The sequence below is a fragment of the Sorex araneus genome, chromosome 3 (assembly GCF_027595985.1).
Source record: "Sorex araneus isolate mSorAra2 chromosome 3, mSorAra2.pri, whole genome shotgun sequence".
Taxonomy (NCBI): domain Eukaryota; kingdom Metazoa; phylum Chordata; class Mammalia; order Eulipotyphla; family Soricidae; genus Sorex; species Sorex araneus.
The window spans coordinates 224,502,863-224,514,405 of record NC_073304.1 but is presented as its reverse complement, the minus strand read 5'-3'; the positions used below and the strand labels follow the sequence as shown (position 1 = coordinate 224,514,405).

At 48.1% G+C, this 11,543-nt stretch overlaps 1 protein-coding gene across 4 annotated transcripts in view; it reads left to right on the top strand.

Moving 5' to 3' along the window:
- Positions 1 to 8,965: 8,965 nt before the first annotated feature.
- Positions 8,966 to 11,543, top strand: part of KANSL1 (KAT8 regulatory NSL complex subunit 1) — a 167,642-nt gene continuing 165,064 nt past the window's right edge. Inside the window, exons 1-2 of one of the 4 annotated variants that reach the window (XM_055129831.1) lie at positions 8,966 to 8,985; positions 10,551 to 10,683. The gene's annotated coding sequence lies outside the window, so the exon portion shown is untranslated. Of the gene's footprint in view, positions 8,986 to 9,215; positions 9,517 to 10,550; positions 10,684 to 11,543 lie in introns of those variants that run through there. The other 3 variants (XM_055129833.1, XM_055129830.1, XM_055129834.1) reach the window with 3 other exon arrangements.

Genomic DNA, 11,543 nt, shown 5'->3' with positions numbered 1-11,543 from the left:
GAGTGCAGAACCAGGAATAACCCCTGAGCATCACTGGGTATGACCCAAAAAGCAAATAATAATAATAATAATAATAGCAGAAGTGAGGCCCTGTGTGACACAACAGACTACAGGCCCATGAAGCTAAACCTGGTGACAGAACAGGATTCAAATATTTGATTTAACCAGTTCTAAAAGAATGAAGTTCATCTAGGTTTTATTTTTCCTCACCTTTTGTTACAAAAAGTTTGTTTGGGAACTGGAGCAATTGTATTACAGCTGGTAGAACATTTGCCTGGCACATGGCTGACCCGGGTTCGATCCCTGGCATCCCAGCTGGTCCTTCGAGTCAGGCAGGAATGATCCCTGCATGCAGAACCAGAAGTAAGCCATAAGCATTGCCAAGCATGGCCAAAAATAAATAAACAAACAACAACAACAACAACAACAACAAAAAGTTTATTTGCAGAGCCTGAAGAGTTTGTATAAAGGTTAAGGTTGCCTAGCTTGTGGCCGTCACCCTATGTGGAATCCCAATGCCATTGTGGTTCCCTGAACACAGAGCCAGGAGTTCCCCCGGCATGATGGGTGTAGGTCCCTCCCTCCAACAAAAAGTTTGCTTGTTTATTGGTTTGGGGGCCACACCCAGTAGTGCTCAGGGTTCATCCCTGATGGAACTCAGGGGACCATACACAACCCTGCGGGTAGAACTGGTGTCGGCGGCATCCAAGGCTAGTACCTGAACTATCTTCTCCAACCCAGTTTGTGCCTCGGATCAAACCCAGGGCCTCACACGGACAGGGCAAGTGCCCTACCTCTAAGCTAGACTCCTGGCTACAGTGTTTGTTAAAAACAAAACAAAAGATGGGACTGGAGAGACAGCACAGCAGGTAAGGCACTTACTTTTCATACAACCTACCCTGGGTTCAGTCCCCTCAGGACTACCAAGGGTGATTTCTGAGCACAGTCAGGAATAAGCCCTGAGCATTCTTGGTTGTGGTGTTTTTTTTTTGTTTATTTTTTTGGGTCACACCCGGCATTGCACAGGGGTTACTCCTGGCTCATGCACTCAGGAATTACTTCTGGTGGTGCTCAGGGGACCATATAGGATGCTGGGAATTGGACCCAGGTTGGCCACGTGCAAGGCAAATGCCCTACCCTCTGTGCTATAGCTCCAGCCCCTTTGTGCAAGTTTTTTGTCTGTTTGAGGGCCACACCTGACAGTGCTCAAACTTTACTTCTGGCTATGTGTTCAGAGGTCACTCCTGGTGGGCTCAGGGAATCTTATGGGTTGCTGGGGATTGAACTGGGGTTGGTCTTTTGCAAGGCAAATGCCCTACCTGCTGTGTTTCTCTCCAGGCCCTGTGCAGGGATTCTTCTTTAAGGATGCAGAGATATCTGTAATACTTTTTGTTGTTTGTTTTAGTTTGTTTGTTTTTTTTTCCGTCACACCCGGCGATGCACAGGGGTTACTCCTGGCTCATGCACCCAGGAATTACTCCTGGCGGTTCTCAGGGGACCATATCGGATGCTGGGAATGGAACCAGAGTCTGCCACAAGCAAGGCCCTACCCGCTGCACTATCTCTCCAACCTCTTGTTTGTTTGATTGGGTGATCCAAAGATCCCTCACCAAAAAAAATTTTTTTGCCAAACTCTAAAAGTACCCTCCCAACCAAAGTCTGCCCTACAACGGCTAGACGTTTACTGTGTGCACCTTTCACTTTTTCTCTCTAACTTAACCATCTGTCAGCGCTTCCCTGAACAACATGGTTTAGTTTGCCTGCTTTTGAAATTTATATAAACAGAATCATATGATATATATATATATATACTTGTCATCCTATTTCTTTGTGTGTGAATATTACTTTTGTAAAATTTTATTTATGTTGCTGATTATAATCATAGTTAATTTTCATTGTACAGATATACTACAGCCGGGGCTGAAGCGATAGCACAGCGGGTAGGGTGTTTGCCTTGCATGTGGGCGACTCGGTTCGATCCCCAGCATCCCATATGGTCCCCCAAGCACCGCCAAGAGTGATTCCTGAGTGCAAGAGCCAGGATTAACCCCTGTGCAACGCCGGGTGTGACCCAAAAAGCAAAACAACAACAACAACAACAACAACAAAACAAATATACTACAGCCTAAGTATTTTATTCTTGTCTTGCAATTCTGGCACATAAAATCCTACATTTCCTCGTGTGTGTGTGTGTGTGTGTGTGTGTGTGTGTGTGAGTGTGTGTGTGTGTACGTGTATAGTAGTAGTAGTAGTCCAACTGCTGGGATCAAGTGTGAATATCTTAAGTTTTATTAGACTGTTATCTGTCTTTCCCAAAGTGGCTTTACCAGTTTACACACCCAGCAACAATATCTGAACTTTACTGGTATTTATTTATTGTATTGTATAAGGTCTTTATAAATAAACAGTATTATGGAAATTAGGTTTTTTTATGAGCTACAGATATGAGCAACAAATTTTTGCTTTTTGGGTCATACCTGGTAATACACAGGGGTTACTCTTGGCTCTGCACTCAGGAATCACTCCTGGTGGTGCTCAGGGGACCATATAAGATGCTGGGAATCAAACCTGGTCAGCCCCGTGCAAGGCAAACGTCCTACCCGCTGTGCTATCACTCTAGCCCCTTACTATTACTTTTAAGAGTATTGATGTTCTTCCCCTCTAGAGGAATGAAACATTGCAGGAAGAAGTTAGGTATTCTAATTTGTTTGTTTGTTTTGGGCCACACCCAGTAGTGCTTATGGCTTCTTCCTGACTCTGTGCTCAGGGATCTCTCCTGATGAGCTGGAGACACCACATGGGGTGCCAGTGATAGAACTCCAGTTGGTTATGTACAAGGCAAATACCCTAACCACTGTACTATCATCAGGCCCCCAAGGGTATTCTACTTTTGAAGCACTTAAATAAATAGCAAGTGCTCTGGGTTAAGCTGGAGCAATAGAATAGTGGGTAAGCATTTGCCTTGCATGTGGCTGACCTGTGTTTGATACCTGGCACCCTACATAGTACCCAGAGCATCACTGGGAGTGTTTTCTGAGTGCAGAGCTAGAGCTAGGAATAACCCCTGAGCACTGCTGGGTGTGGCCCCCAAACAAAACAAAACAAAATTGTTATTATGCATGTCACTAATACAAGTAACATTCTAGAAATCAGAAATTTTCAAGGAATGTCTAATATGCAAGATTCCTATACAATAATAACAGTTAAAAATTGGGTATTTAGATTCGATTGTGTCTGGAACTGTTTTAGATCATATATCTGTATGTGTGTATATGTTTCATATATACATATATTATATATGATCTAACACACATATCTTATATATAGTGGGTTTTTTCCTTCCACACCCCGCAGTGCTCAGGTCTTACTCCTAACTCTGTGCTAAGGGATCACTTCCCACCATGCTCAGGAGATCCCGGAAACCAGGTTTGCAGCATGCAAGCATGCACCTTAACCCCTGTACTATCTTTCCAGCCTTAATTATATATTTTAGTTCATTTAACCTTCACAAAACCTTAGGAAATAGGTACCATTTTTGCCCATTTTTTTGCATATGAGAACTAAGGATCTTGGGACTAAAGAGAAAGTACAGCAGGTAAGACACTTGCTCTGCACTCAGTCAACTGAGTTCAAGTTCAAGCACCCCAGGTGGTCCCCAAGCCTACCAGCTGTAACCCCTGAACGCAGAGCCAAGAGAAAGCCCTGAGCACCCCAGAAACAGAACAACAAAAGACATGGGTCATGCTGGCATAGGACCCAGCCTAAAGACCCCCTTTAAACTGGATTAACTTTGCTGTAAGAAGACCCAAATTCCACCAGGGTTCATGCTGATTGAGGTTCTGGGGAGTAGGAGTCCACAAGGAAAACAAAAGTGGGGGGCGGAATCTGAATTGAAGATTCCTCTCTAGGATTAACAAGCAAAATTGTAAAACTCAGTAAAGATACTTCTTTATTTATTTATCTTTTGTTTATTTATTTATTTATTTATTTATTTTGCATTTTGGGTCACACCCAGCGATGCTCAGGGGTTTCTCCTGGCTCTGCACTCAGGAATTATTCCTGGCGGTGCTCGGGAGACAATATGGGATGCAGGAGATTGAATTCAGGTTGGCCAAGTGCAAGGCAAATGCACTACCCACTGTGCTATCGTTCAGGCCCAAAGATACTTCTTTAAAATAAAAAATCCAGTGAAGATTCTTAACTAGAAAATTAAAAAAAATTTTTGGTTTTCCAGAGCTGGAGAGATGGTATAGTGGACAGGGCATTTGCCTTGAACAAGGCTGACCTGGTTCAATCTCCAGTACCACATATAGTCCTTCTAGCCTGCCAGGAGAGATCCCTGAGCACAGAGCCAAGAGGAAGCCTTGAGCAAAAAGCCAGGAGGAAGCTCTGAGAACCCCTGGGTGTGGCCCAAAAACAAACAAACAAAAAATTGTTTTTCCTTTTGGGAATAAATGGTATCCCATTGTATTCTCAGATTTGCAATGTACTTTAGAGTTTTCCCCCCCTCTTTAAATAGACATACACACATTATATATATATATATTATTCACTGTATCACTGTCATCCCATTGTTCATCGATTTGCTCAAGCTGGCATCAGTAACGTCTCCATTTGTCCTAGCCCTGAGATTTTAGCAGCCTCTCTTTACTCATTCTTCCCAAAGGTACCACATTGGAGGCTCTTTCAGGGTCAGGGGAATGAGACGCATCTTGTTACTGTTTTTGGCATATCAAATATGCCACGGAGAGCTTGCCAGGCTCTGCCGTACGGGCAGGATACTCTCAGTAGCTTACTGGGTTATCTGAGAGGGAGAACTAGACAATTTGTTAACAGCACTAATATAAACAGAGGTGTGCACGCATCTTTTGAAATTAGTATTTTTGTGTTGTTAGGATAGATACCTAAGAGTGGAATTGCTGAATCATTCTATTTTAATTTTTTTTGTTGAGAAATCTCTATACTGTTTCCCCAAGACACCCAACAAGTTATGTTCTCAGAAACAGTGAATAAGGATCCTTTATCTCCAAATTTTCTCTACTCCTCGTCCCTGGTACTTTTTTCTGGAATCTTTGATATAGGCCATTCTTAGTGATGGGATGTAGTATATTGTTATTTTGATTTGCAGTTCCCTTGGCCATTTGTATTTCTTCTTTGACATTCAATCAAGACGGGAAAGAATTTTTGTATCTTTTTGTTTGTGAGCCACACCCAGGAATGCTCAGGATTTACCCTGTCTCTGCCCTCAGGGATCACTCCTGGTGAGGTTTGGGGGACCATTTGTGGTACATAGAGTTGAACCCAGATAAGGCACTTGCAAATTAAGTATGCTGTCCACTGTCCTATCTCTCTGACCCAAGAGCTTGATTTTTCCTTTTTTTTTTTTTTCTCTTTGGGTCACACCCAGCATTGCACAGGGCTTGGTCCTGGCTCTGCACTCAGGAGTTACTCCTGGCGGTGCTCAGGGGACCTTACGGGATGCTGGGAATCAGACTCGGGTCAGCCTCGTGCAAGGCAAACGTCCTACCCGCTGTGCTATCGCTCCAGTCCCCCAAGAGTTTGATTTTTGAAAAAAAAATTTACAAGATTAACAGACCCTAAGCTAGACTAAAGAGAGAGAGAGAGAGAGAGAGAGAGAGAGAGAGAGAGAGAGAGAGAGAGAGAAACCTATTGGATCAGAGAAGAAAGAGGAGAAATTTCAACAAATATCTCAGAAATACAAAAAGGTCCTAAGAGGTCGTATAAGCAATTCTGTGACACTAAACTGGAGAACCTAGAAGAAATAGATGAATTCTTACTATCATAGAAATTCCACGGATTGGATCAGAGGATGTAGGAAACCTGAATAGGACAATCATAAGGAAGTTAAAAAATAATTTAAAAATATACACAAGAGGGGCTAGAGCAAGAGCACAGCGGGGAGGGCGTTTGCTTTGCACGCGGCCAACCTGAGTTCGATTCCCAGCATCCCATATGGTCCCCTGAGCACTGCCAGAGGTAATTCCTGAGTGCAGAGCCAGGAATAACCCCTGTGCATAGCCGGGTGTGACCCAAAAAGCAAAAAAAAAAAATACACAAGAACAAAAACCCTGGATCAAATGGGTGCATTAGTGAATTCTACCAAACCTTCAGAGAAGACTCTTTAAGTTCTTTCAAATTATTGAAAAAACAGGGATCTTTCCTAACAGCATCTATGAAGCCAACATTACACTAATACCAAAAGCAGAGAGAGATACTACTCAAAGTTTAAGACAAGGATGAAGCAGAAAAAAAATTAAGAAAACAGTTCAACTTAAAATTGCATGCCAACTGATTCTGTAAGATGGCCAACATGTTTATCTGGAAAAAAAATGATAAAATAAAAAAATGTTTATCTTGGGCTAGAGAGAGTTCAAAGGCCTGCACACATTCTTTGCAGTGTGTGCACACATTCTTTGAAAGAGGACCAGGTTTGATCCCCAGCTCCATAAGGATCCACAAGTACCAATAAGAGTGACCTCTAAGTACTGGTAGTAGCCCTAAAGTACCACCATCAGATGTAGCCCCAAAACAAAAAATATTATTATATATTATATAGTATAAATATTATATAGTGTGTCATAATATATATCATATCACTGTATCACTGTCATCCCATTGTTCATTGATTTGTCGAGTGGGCACCAGTAATATCTCCATTGGTCCCAGCCCTGAGATTTTTTTAGCAGCCTCTCCTTACTCGTCTTTTCCAATGATTGGAGGCTCTTCCAGGGTCAAGGGAATGAGACCTGTTATTGTGACTGTATTTGGCATATCGAATACACCATGGGAAGCTTGCCAGGTTCTTCTGGGTCTCTCTCGGCAGCTTGCCAGGCTCTCCAAGAGGGATGGAGAATGTATATCAGAGAATACAAGCAAGTATGTTAAAACCAAACACATGTGTGCTGCTTTAGGCACATCAGTGGGCTAGACTATAAGAGGTTGCACGGTTGCACATGCTTTCGGGAGCTTTGTTTTATATAGTCTCTATATTATATATATCATATATTATATATTGTATAAATTATATATATAATGTGTTAGTGTGTATCTTCCAATTCTCATTCAAATCCCTTATTATTGGTTTTTTTTTTGTATTTTTTTTTGTATTTTGTTTTGTATTTCGTTTTTGTATTTTGTTTTGTTTTTTTGGCCCACACCCTTGGGTGCTCAGGACTTATTCCTGGTGGGGCTCAGCGTTACAGGGAATTGAACCCTGATCAGCTGTGTGCAGGCCAAACACCTGACGGCTGCATTAACAGTCCTGCCCCCCCACCCTGTTTTTTTTGCTTTTTTTTTTTTGGGTCACACCTGGTGATGCACAGGGGTTACTCCTGGCTCATGCACTCAGGAATTACTCCTGGCAGTGCTCAGGGGACCATATGGGATGCTGGGATTTGAACCCAGGTTGGCCCAGTGCCCTACCCGCTATGCTATCACTCGAGCCACTCTTTTTGCTTTTTAACCTCCCAGGTATGGAGTTACGAGGGCCACCCCCAGAGGTGCTGGGGGACCTTGAGAATATGCAAGACTTACTCACTGACCATTCTTCCCCTGGCCCCAGAATTTCTGTTCTTTGTGTCATAGAGGCAACAGATACCTGGCAAAGCACTGGGGACTAGAGTGGGAAGGGAGAGAAACAGAGATGGGGGGCCAAGGGCTGGGTCGCAGCCTACAGCCTGGCATGGGTGAGAAGGATGGATGTGTGTGTGTGTGTGTGTGTGTGTGTGTGTGTGTGTGTAGGGGTCACAGCTCCCTGTACTTACTCCTGACTCTGTGCGTAGAGAGCATTCCTGGTGGGCTGGGGGAACAAATGCAAGTGCCCTCCCCCCAGTGCTACTGGCTCTGCCTGTTCTTTACCTCCCTGATCCCCTTTTGTCGATTTTCCTCTTTCTAACTTCTACTGAGAATGTCTTTAGCTATCTCCAGCGGAAACTGATCCTTCGGTACATTCCCCCCGTGGCCTCATTTAGTGGAGAACGTCCCCCAGTCCGGATTGTCCGCCCTCTCCCAAGTTCTGTAAGTCCTCTTGCTTCTGGGACGTTCTGCACCTGCCTTTGCTCCAGGTTTGTGGAAAGGAGCTTGTGGAAAACTCAGATTCCTGCTCAAATCTACAGGCCGCCCCACTTTGCGAGAGCTACCATCTTGCCTGTCCTTCTCATTTTGCGGCCTTAGAAATATTTTAAAATGTAAATAAGTTCATTAAAAAAATTGAATCTTGATGAGTGGGGGTTAAAAAAAAAAAAACCCACCCAATCCCAGACCATTGGCAAGGATTCGCAGAGAAATGCGAGCGTCCCTTCCCACCGGTCCCTAGGCGCTCAGCTGCCCTGCCGGGAGGAAGCCACCGGCAGCGGCTCTCGGCGGTTTGTGATTTGGACCCCGGCTCGCATCGACCGGATTCCAGACCCTTCCCTGCTCGCCAACTCTGCGCCTTTCCTCTCCAAGCCCCCCCGAGCCGTGTATCTGGTTGACTCTAAGTAATTATACGGGTGCATTTTATTCACATAGTAAAAATTTCCTCCCGTGGCCTTCCGGCCTTGAGTTTTCTGCACGTCGTCGCTTCCTAGATGAAAAAGCGACAGGGGAGAGGGGACGGGCCAGGGGTGATGGAGCGGAGGCTCGGCCGGGGACTTGGAGGGTTCGGAGTGGCAGGCTGGTGGGAAGCTCGAGGAGAATTCTCATTTTTTTTGGCGGGGGGGCTTCCCAACTCGGGCCCCGGCAGTGCTCTCGTCCAAATGTCTCGTTTCTCAACGCCGAGGCAGAGACAGAGATAGTGAGATACACAGAGACAGAGACGCCGAGGCACCAGCATCCCTCTCCCCCCCTTGGTCCCGCCTCACCACTCTGACGGACACCGACCGTTAGCCAATAGGGTTCACGACGGGCCCCGGAAGGGCCAATGAGAGGCGGAGGAGGGTGGCCGATAGCCCCGCCCCTACTTCTAGGCTTGGTTGAGCCGTGCAGGTAGGTCCGGGCCGGGGGAGCCGCCGTTGGCACCGGTGCCCGGGGGTGGGGGTGGGGGCACGAGTCGGGAGGGGTGATGGTGGGCGAGGGGCGGCGGCCCGGGCCGCCGGCGTCCGGCGGGGCGGCTCGGCCGGGAGGCGGGGGGCCGAAGGGCCCGGGGAGCGGGCGCCGCCGAGGGCCCTGGAAGCGGCAGAGCTGGGGGAGCGGAGACGCGTGTGCGGGGCGCAGGGACCCCCGGCCCGCGCCCACCCGCAGGCCTGGGCCGCGGGCTGCCGGCCGAGTGGCCGCGGCTCTGGGGGCCGGCCTGGGCCGGCGCCGGGCCCCGGGCCGGGGGTGCCGAGCGAAGCCCGGGGCGCCAGGCCGAGCCGAGGTGGGACGGACCGACGCGGGGAGGACGGGAAGCTGCATCCCGCCGCCGGCCTGCCGGGCCGGGGGGCGCCGGCCGGGGCGCCCCTGCCCGAGCCCACCGCCCCCGCCCGGGCCGGAACAATGGGGCCGGGGCCCGAGGAGTCGCCCTGGAGCGGGAGCGGGGTAGGTTGGGGCCCGGGGGGCCCGGGTGGGGGAGGGGAGGGAGCGCGGGCCCCGGGGGCGCGCGTCCCCCTGCTTTGGCGCCGCGCTGCGCGAGGGGCTCTCGGACGCCCCCCACCCCGAGACCCGGGCCGAGAGTCGGACGCCTCCCGCGGCCCGGGGTTCCGACGGGCGCTCGGGAAAGTGATGCCAAGTCCCGAGGCCGGGCTGACAGGCGCCCCGCGGGGGCAGAGCCGCTCCCCCGGGGGGTCCTAGTTCCAGCTCGCGCTGGACGCCAGGGGTCCAGCAGGCCCGGACGACTCGGAAATCCGCGTCGAGGCGGTGGGCGCTGCTGCCTGTGTCCCTGCTCGGGCCAGCCTCCATTTTAAGGGCAGCAGTAACTGGTTAAGCTGGAATTTCATTCAGGCCTCGGTCTCGAGCGAGGATCCCACGAGAGGTCACTTAATCCAGCCCCTGCCACCAGGCCGACCTGCCACCTGCCCCTGCCTCCAGCTGCAGGCCCGGGCCGCGCTTTTCAGGATCTTCCTGCGAGCGAGCCAGCGAGCAGGGGGCTCTTCTCGGCGTCCAGGAACGGGCAGAGCAGAGCTTGTTTCTTCTGGGCACTCGCCTCCGAAACTTAAGTTGGATGAAATTTAGGACTAGGGGGATCATCAGCGAAGTTCTGATTTACGACCCCAAAGTAAACGTGGCAAGAGCCCTTTTTTTTCTTTTTCTTTTTCCTCCCTTGGACAATCAACAAATCACTTTTCAGTACTGTTCAGAAAGTATGTACCTGAATCATCAGGGGTTCTGTTTCGTTTTTCCAGTTATTTGGGGCACAATTTTTATGTCCCTAAATTCGGTCTGCACATTTATTCCACTTTTAAGGTAAACTGTATTTCTGCATATGGATGGATACACGTTGTTCCAGAGGGCACTGCACTTTGTACATCTCTTAGAACAATGAGGCGATAGTACTTCAAATTTCTGCTTGGATAGTTTGAATTGCTTATGCTTGATTTTTTTTTTTTGGTCTAAATAAATGTTCTCTCTTTCAGATACAATCTTGAAACAAATTTCCTACCTACTCATACTTGGTGACTACTGGAATTACTAAGGCTCGCTTCTCATTCGCTTTTGAGTACTGCCTGAACTCCTGACACTATGAATACTATTTGGATGCTTCTGAAGGTAAGCTCTGCGGGTTTTTCCATTGAAGTTCTCATTTTATGTCTTTTCCCTTAAAACTGAGAATATTCTAGCTCTTGACTTGTGGTCTGACAGGCCTCTCAAAAACTCAGTGCCCCTTAAAAACTCCTGCAGTGTTTGCTTCCCGGCATTGAATCTTTAACCTTGTGTGGCCACTGTTTCGGATTATTGATTGTGAAAATATTAATGGGGGCTGGAGAGCAGGTAGGGCACTTGCCGTCCATGAGGGTTTGACCCCCAGAATCTCATATATCCTTTGAGCCCTGCCAGGAGTGATCCCTGAGCACAGAGCCATAGGAGCTAGCCCTGAGCACCGGTGAGTGTGGCCCCAAAACCAAAAAAAAAAAAAAGAGTTTTGAAATTAATGTCCATCAGGGCTGGAGCAATAGCACAGCAGGTAGGGCGTTGCACGAGGTCGACCCGGGTTGATTCCTTCATCCCTCTCGGAGAGCCTGGCAAGCTACTGAGAGTATCTCGCCCGCATGGCAGAGCCTGGCAAGCTACCTGTGGCATATTTGATAACGCCAAAAACAGTAACAAGTCTCACAATTGAGACATTACTGGTGCCCACTCGAGCAAATTGATGCACAGCAGGACGACAGTGCTCCAGTGCTATATTGATAATGAATCTAATAATTTTTTATCTCTTTTTGGGGGGCTCCCAAGTGTGCCTGGGGGGCCTGGGGCCCACTGCTGGTGATGCATGGTGACGGGGCCTGCGGTTTGGTGCTGGACCAGGCTGCATTGCTGCTTCAGCACCTCCAGTGCCACTCCGGGCATGCTGGGGGCCTCCGTGTGGATCAGCCTGGCCCAGCCACGGCCACGCTCCTGTCTCTGGTTTT